The sequence below is a fragment of the Sinocyclocheilus anshuiensis genome, unplaced genomic scaffold (genome assembly GCF_001515605.1).
Source record: "Sinocyclocheilus anshuiensis isolate Anshui unplaced genomic scaffold, SAMN03320099.WGS_v1.1 scaffold166, whole genome shotgun sequence".
NCBI classification, from domain to species: domain Eukaryota; kingdom Metazoa; phylum Chordata; class Actinopteri; order Cypriniformes; family Cyprinidae; genus Sinocyclocheilus; species Sinocyclocheilus anshuiensis.
The window spans coordinates 1,955,900-1,961,899 of record NW_015546050.1 but is presented as its reverse complement, the minus strand read 5'-3'; positions in this window follow the sequence as shown (position 1 = coordinate 1,961,899).

Sequence of the window (6,000 nt, the reverse complement as noted above, 5' to 3'; positions counted from 1 at the left end):
CTCTTTTTGAAAATGTTTGTGTTTTATTTTTCCCGCTATAACAGCGGCTGAATGCTTGGGCGCATAAACGGGCCCGTTGTTTGCACAAAACACATTTCCCTCTGTACCCGGAGCTGAACGGGGTGTCAAGAGGTGTAAGAGAGGCTGCTTGAGGGGCGGTCCGGCCGTGGCGAGATCTGACCCCATCCTCTTCCTGTCTCGTGGATCAGGATGGTGCTGGGTGTGCTGGGTCCAATGCAATCTTGGGTCGGGGTCCCTGGCGCTTAGGAGGAGGGTAGCGTCGAGAGCTTACCAGCGGGTGCGGCAGATTCTGGCTTCGCAGGCTGCTGAGTTGGCGCAGACTTAGGGCGAGCAGAGGCAGCAGCAGAGCTGGAGCTTTTAGGCAGGAAATGTCGCATAGCCTGGGACGATTTCTGTGCCTCCGTGAAGCGTTCAGCAAACCCTTCGACCGCTGGGCCGAAAAGGCTCTTGGGGGAGACAGGAGCATCGAGGAAGGGGATCTTATCCGCGTCCTTCATCTCCGTCAGCGTCAACCATAAATGGCGCTCGAGCACCACAAGGCTGGCCATCGATCTCCCAATCGCCTGGGCGGTGGTCTTGGTGGCGCGTAGAGCCAGGTCCGTCGCGCTCCTCAGATCCCTGAGGGTAGCGGGGTCCAGGCCAGACTCGGCGGATGCGAGGATTTTGGCCTGGAAGACCTGAAGGACCGCCATAGAATGAAGCGCCGCGGCCGCCTGTCCAGCTGAGGTGTAGGCGCGTCCAGCGAGAGCTGAAGTAGTCCTACACGGCTTAGATGGGTGAGCGGCCTTTTCTCTCCAGCCGATGGCCGTGGGCGGGCAGAGATGCGCGGCCACTGACTCATCTATGGGAGGCGGCTTATCGTACCCCTTTTCTTCAGCTCCGTCAGAGAGAGGCAAGACTAAAACTCTCGCAATGAGAGCAAATAGCTCCCCTGAGCGCAGCTTCCGCATGGGGTTTCCCCAAGCAAGAAACGCACTCCTTGTGGCCGTCATCGGCATGCAGGGGAGACCCGCACGAGCCGCAGTAACGGCGCGGCATTTGCAACAACGCCGCTGCTCTTTTAGAAGCTCTTTGAAGTCGCCGGATGGCGGCAGGGGAACCGGACCGGAACTGCTGTGTCACTGGAGAAGCGGAGAAGCAGGTCAGCCAAGCTGAGAGGTCCCGATTCCAGCTGCGAAAGCGTGTCAATGGCAAGCGTCTTCGGATCAGCTTGAGATGTAGAGTCGTCGCTGAAGGAGAAGAAATCTGAGAATCCTCTGGCAAGCGCCCGCTTATATAGCCAGATGCCCCGCCCATTCTGGCGGGCTTTGGCGGGCTTCGTCGCCATAGGCTCGTGCAGCTCCGCTGCCGTGCCATTGGTTCGTTTTTAAAGCCCTGCACGAACCAATGGCCGTGCAGTTTTCACTGCGTGAATGAAATAGGCTTCAGTTCAGGAGAAAAAAGGCTTTTTCCCAGTACGAGTGAAGTATCGAAAGGGAACTATGCTTCTAACCACAGGTGGAGAGCTGTAGTTCCAACCACATAAGTTTGCGACACTGTTTGCGAATGTTTGTTTGAACTATAGTTTCGGAAAACACAGAATCGTTGAACTACGTTGGTAACGACGGAACTTGCGACCATAATTGGCTAACGAAGCTTTTGGGAAATGCACCCCAGCTCAGTTCAGTTTTCTTCCAACAGTGTCTGTGCAGTCAAGTCAACAATGTTGCCAGAAATTGTGTCCCCAACTAAGCAAGCCAAAGGCGACAGTGGCAAGGAACCAAAACTCCATTGGTGACAGAAAGGGAGAAAAAAAAAGCCATGGGAGAAAGCAGGCTCAGTCAGGGGGCCAGACAAAACCAGCATGGTGTGGTTTAATCAAATAGCACACCTAGGCTCCTAACTGTTGACGAAGAATTGACAGCACAGCCATCAAGTGTTAGACAGTGTTCTAGATTATTACATGCAGAGGTTTTTGGTCCAATAATTTAGACCTCTGTTTTTTTTTTTTTACAGAATTTAGCAGTAGGAAAGTACTAGTCATCCAGTTTTTATATCAGCTATGCATTCAGAGATACAACCATGATCGGATGATAAGGATGATGATTGGATGATGAGAGAAGTCTCAGTACTATGATATGGTCTATTTATTAGATACAATTTCTCTCTAAGAAGGAACATAGCTGAGCGAATATTGCCTTTTCTAGTATCTTTGACAGAAAAGGGAGATTTGTAATAGGTCTGTAATTAACTAATTCTCCATGAGCAAGTTGTAGTTTTTTAATGAGAGGCTTAATAACAGCCAGTTTGAAGGTTTATTTTAGGGTCTCTTAACTAGTTGCTTATTAGCATGCATATTACTAGAATATTAGCCATTTATAAGTACTAATTAAGCACATATTAATGCCTTATTCTACATGACCTTATTCTTAATCCCTAATCCTAACCAATACCTAAACTTAACAACTACCTTACTAACTATTAATAAGCAGCAAATTAGGAATTTATTGAGGGAAAAGTCGTAGTTAATAGTGAATAAATGTTCCCTATTCTAAAGTGTTACCGGAGGTTTTTGGGGCATATCTTAATGACAATGATGAATTAATGATATTCAGGAGAGGATCAATGACTTCAGGAAGCACCTCTTTTAGTAGCTTAGATGGTATAGGATCTAACATACATGTTGTTGGTTTAGATGATTTAACAATTTATTCAATTCTTCATGTCCTATTGCAGAGAATGAGTGGAATTGTTCCTCAGGGGATCTATAGTGTGCTATCTGATGCGATACTGTGGCTGATGGCTGCATGGTTATAATTTTATCTCTAATAGTATCGATCTTGGAAGTAAAGAAGTTCATAAAGCCATTACTGCTGTGCTGTTGGGAAATGTCTGCGCCTGCTGATGCTTTATTATTTGATAATTTAGCCACTGTATTGAAAAATTTTCTTCTAAAAGATACAAAAAGTAAGCAGATCTAAAAGTTTTTAAGGGTTTTCTGTAAGTGGAAGTACTTTCCCTCCATGCAATACGAAATACCTCTAGTTTTGTTTTCTTCCAACTGCGATCCATCTTCCAGGCTGCTCTCTTTAGGGCCTGAGTGTGCTCGTTATACCACTGTGTCTGACTGCTTTCCTTAATCTTCTTTAAGCATAAGTGTCTAAAGTAGCAGAATAGAGTGTCATTAGTTTCTGTTACACCATCAAGTTTTTCTGCACTATTGGATATGCTGAGGAATTGAGACAAATCGGAAAGATTATTTGCAAAGCAGTCTTTTGTTGTAGAAGTGATGGTTCTACCATATTTGTAACAAGGAGTTGAATTTGCGGCTTTAGCTATATGGAGTATAGAAGAGACTAGATAATGATCCGATATATCATCACTCGGCTGCAGAATTTCAATGCCATCAACATCAATTCCATGTGATAGTATTAAATCTAAAGTATGATTATGACAATGAGTAGGTCCTGACACATGTTGTCTAACCCCAATGGAGTTCAGAATGTCTATAAATGCTGATCCCAATGCATTATCAACATGGATATTAAAATCACCAACAATTAAGACTTTATCTGCAGCCAGCACTAACTCAGATAGAAAATCAGCAAATTTTTTGATAAAGTCTGTATGGTGCCCTGGTGGCCTGTATACAGTAGCCAGTACAAATGTCACAAGGAATTTAGCATTAACACTTATTAATGTTATATAAAGCACCATTTCTTCATCTGCGATTATATCATTTACAAAAAGCGCTTTTGTAGAAATGGGTCAAATATCCATTAAGCCAAGCTTTATCATTTGTTTATCTGTATTATATCTGTTTTTTTAATATAATTGTTAAACATCAATTAAATTGTTACCCTTCAATTTGTATGGGCGTTTTTTGTATTTGCTAGTTGGTGGAACAGACACAGTCTCTATAATATGATATCTAGGTGAAAGGGTCTCTATGTGCTGAGAAATTAACTGACTTCTGTGACGTGAGGCGGCAAGCAGACAGTCAGTTTAGCCAGTCTGTCTGCTTCCTGACCTGGGCCCCAGTTAGTCAAGTAAGACTATGTGCCATATTTCTAGAGAGAAGAGCAACACCACCCCAGGAGGGATGAAGACCATCTCTTTTCAACAGGTCAGGTCTGCCCCAAAAACTCGTCCAATTGTCTATGAAACCTTTGTTATTCTGCGGGCAACACTTAGACATCCAGCCACTGAGTAACAACAGTCTGCTATGTATCTCGTCACCAACACCATCAAGTTTTTCTGCACTATTGGATATGCTGAGGAATTGAGACAAATCGGAAAGATTATTTGCAAAGCAGTCTTTTGTTGTAGAAGTGATGGTTCTACCATATTTGTAACAAGGAGTTGAATTTGCGGCTTTAGCTATATGGAGTATAGAAGAGACTAGATAATGATCCGATATATCATCACTCGGCTGCAGAATTTCAATGCCATCAACATCAATTCCATGTGATAGTATTAAATCTAAAGTATGATTATGACAATGAGTAGGTCCTGACACATGTTGTCTAACCCCAATGGAGTTCAGAATGTCTATAAATGCTGATCCCAATGCATTATCAACATGGATATTAAAATCACCAACAATTAAGACTTTATCTGCAGCCAGCACTAACTCAGATAGAAAATCAGCAAATTTTTTGATAAAGTCTGTATGGTGCCCTGGTGGCCTGTATACAGTAGCCAGTACAAATGTCACAAGGAATTTAGCATTAACACTTATTAATGTTATATAAAGCACCATTTCTTCATCTGCGATTATATCATTTACAAAAAGCGCTTTTGTAGAAATGGGTCAAATATCCATTAAGCCAAGCTTTATCATTTGTTTATCTGTATTATATCTGTTTTTTTAATATAATTGTTAAACATCAATTAAATTGTTACCCTTCAATTTGTATGGGCGTTTTTTGTATTTGCTAGTTGGTGGAACAGACACAGTCTCTATAATATGATATCTAGGTGAAAGGGTCTCTATGTGCTGAGAAATTAACTGACTTCTGTGACGTGAGGCGGCAAGCAGACAGTCAGTTTAGCCAGTCTGTCTGCTTCCTGACCTGGGCCCCAGTTAGTCAAGTAAGACTATGTGCCATATTTCTAGAGAGAAGAGCAACACCACCCCAGGAGGGATGAAGACCATCTCTTTTCAACAGGTCAGGTCTGCCCCAAAAACTCGTCCAATTGTCTATGAAACCTTTGTTATTCTGCGGGCAACACTTAGACATCCAGCCACTGAGTAACAACAGTCTGCTATGTATCTCGTCACCACGGTAAGCAGGGAGGGGACCAGAGCATATTACAGTGTCTGACATCGTACTTGCAAGTTCACACAACTCTTTAATGTTATTTTTAGTGATCTCCGACTGGCGAAGTCGAACATCATTAGTGCCTACGTCAATAACAATCTTACTGAATTTAAGTTTAACATTAGCCAGCACTTTTAAATTTGCCAAGATGTCAGGCACTCTGGCTCCTGGTAAACATTGCACTATGGTGGATGGTGTCTCTATTTTCACATTCCGTACAATAGAATCACCAATAACTAGAGCACTTTGATCAGGTTTCTCAGCGGGTGCGTCACTGAGTGGGGAGAACCTGTTTAATGTTTTGATCGGAACGGAAGAGGGTTTTATTCTGCGACTATGCCGCCTCACAGTCACCCATCGCACTACTGTGGGCAAAAAAAATAAATCAAATGGTGCTAAAATTATCTTCACTTTCTTTACACAAGATTTTTTCATTTGAATTTGGGGTGAAATGTGTCCTAGGCATGGTTTTGTGAGATTCACTACTCTGCGCTTAGGTATACATTAGAAAGTATACGAACAGACAGCTCAGATAATATTTGTTAATTATGTGGCCCTTTGTGCTCTGAATTCTGTTCAAACCAAGCATCTATATCTATAATGAATTCTGATCTAGTAATGTTTTTGAAAATATTCAACATATTAGCATGGACAAGTATTTTCCCCTCACTTAGTT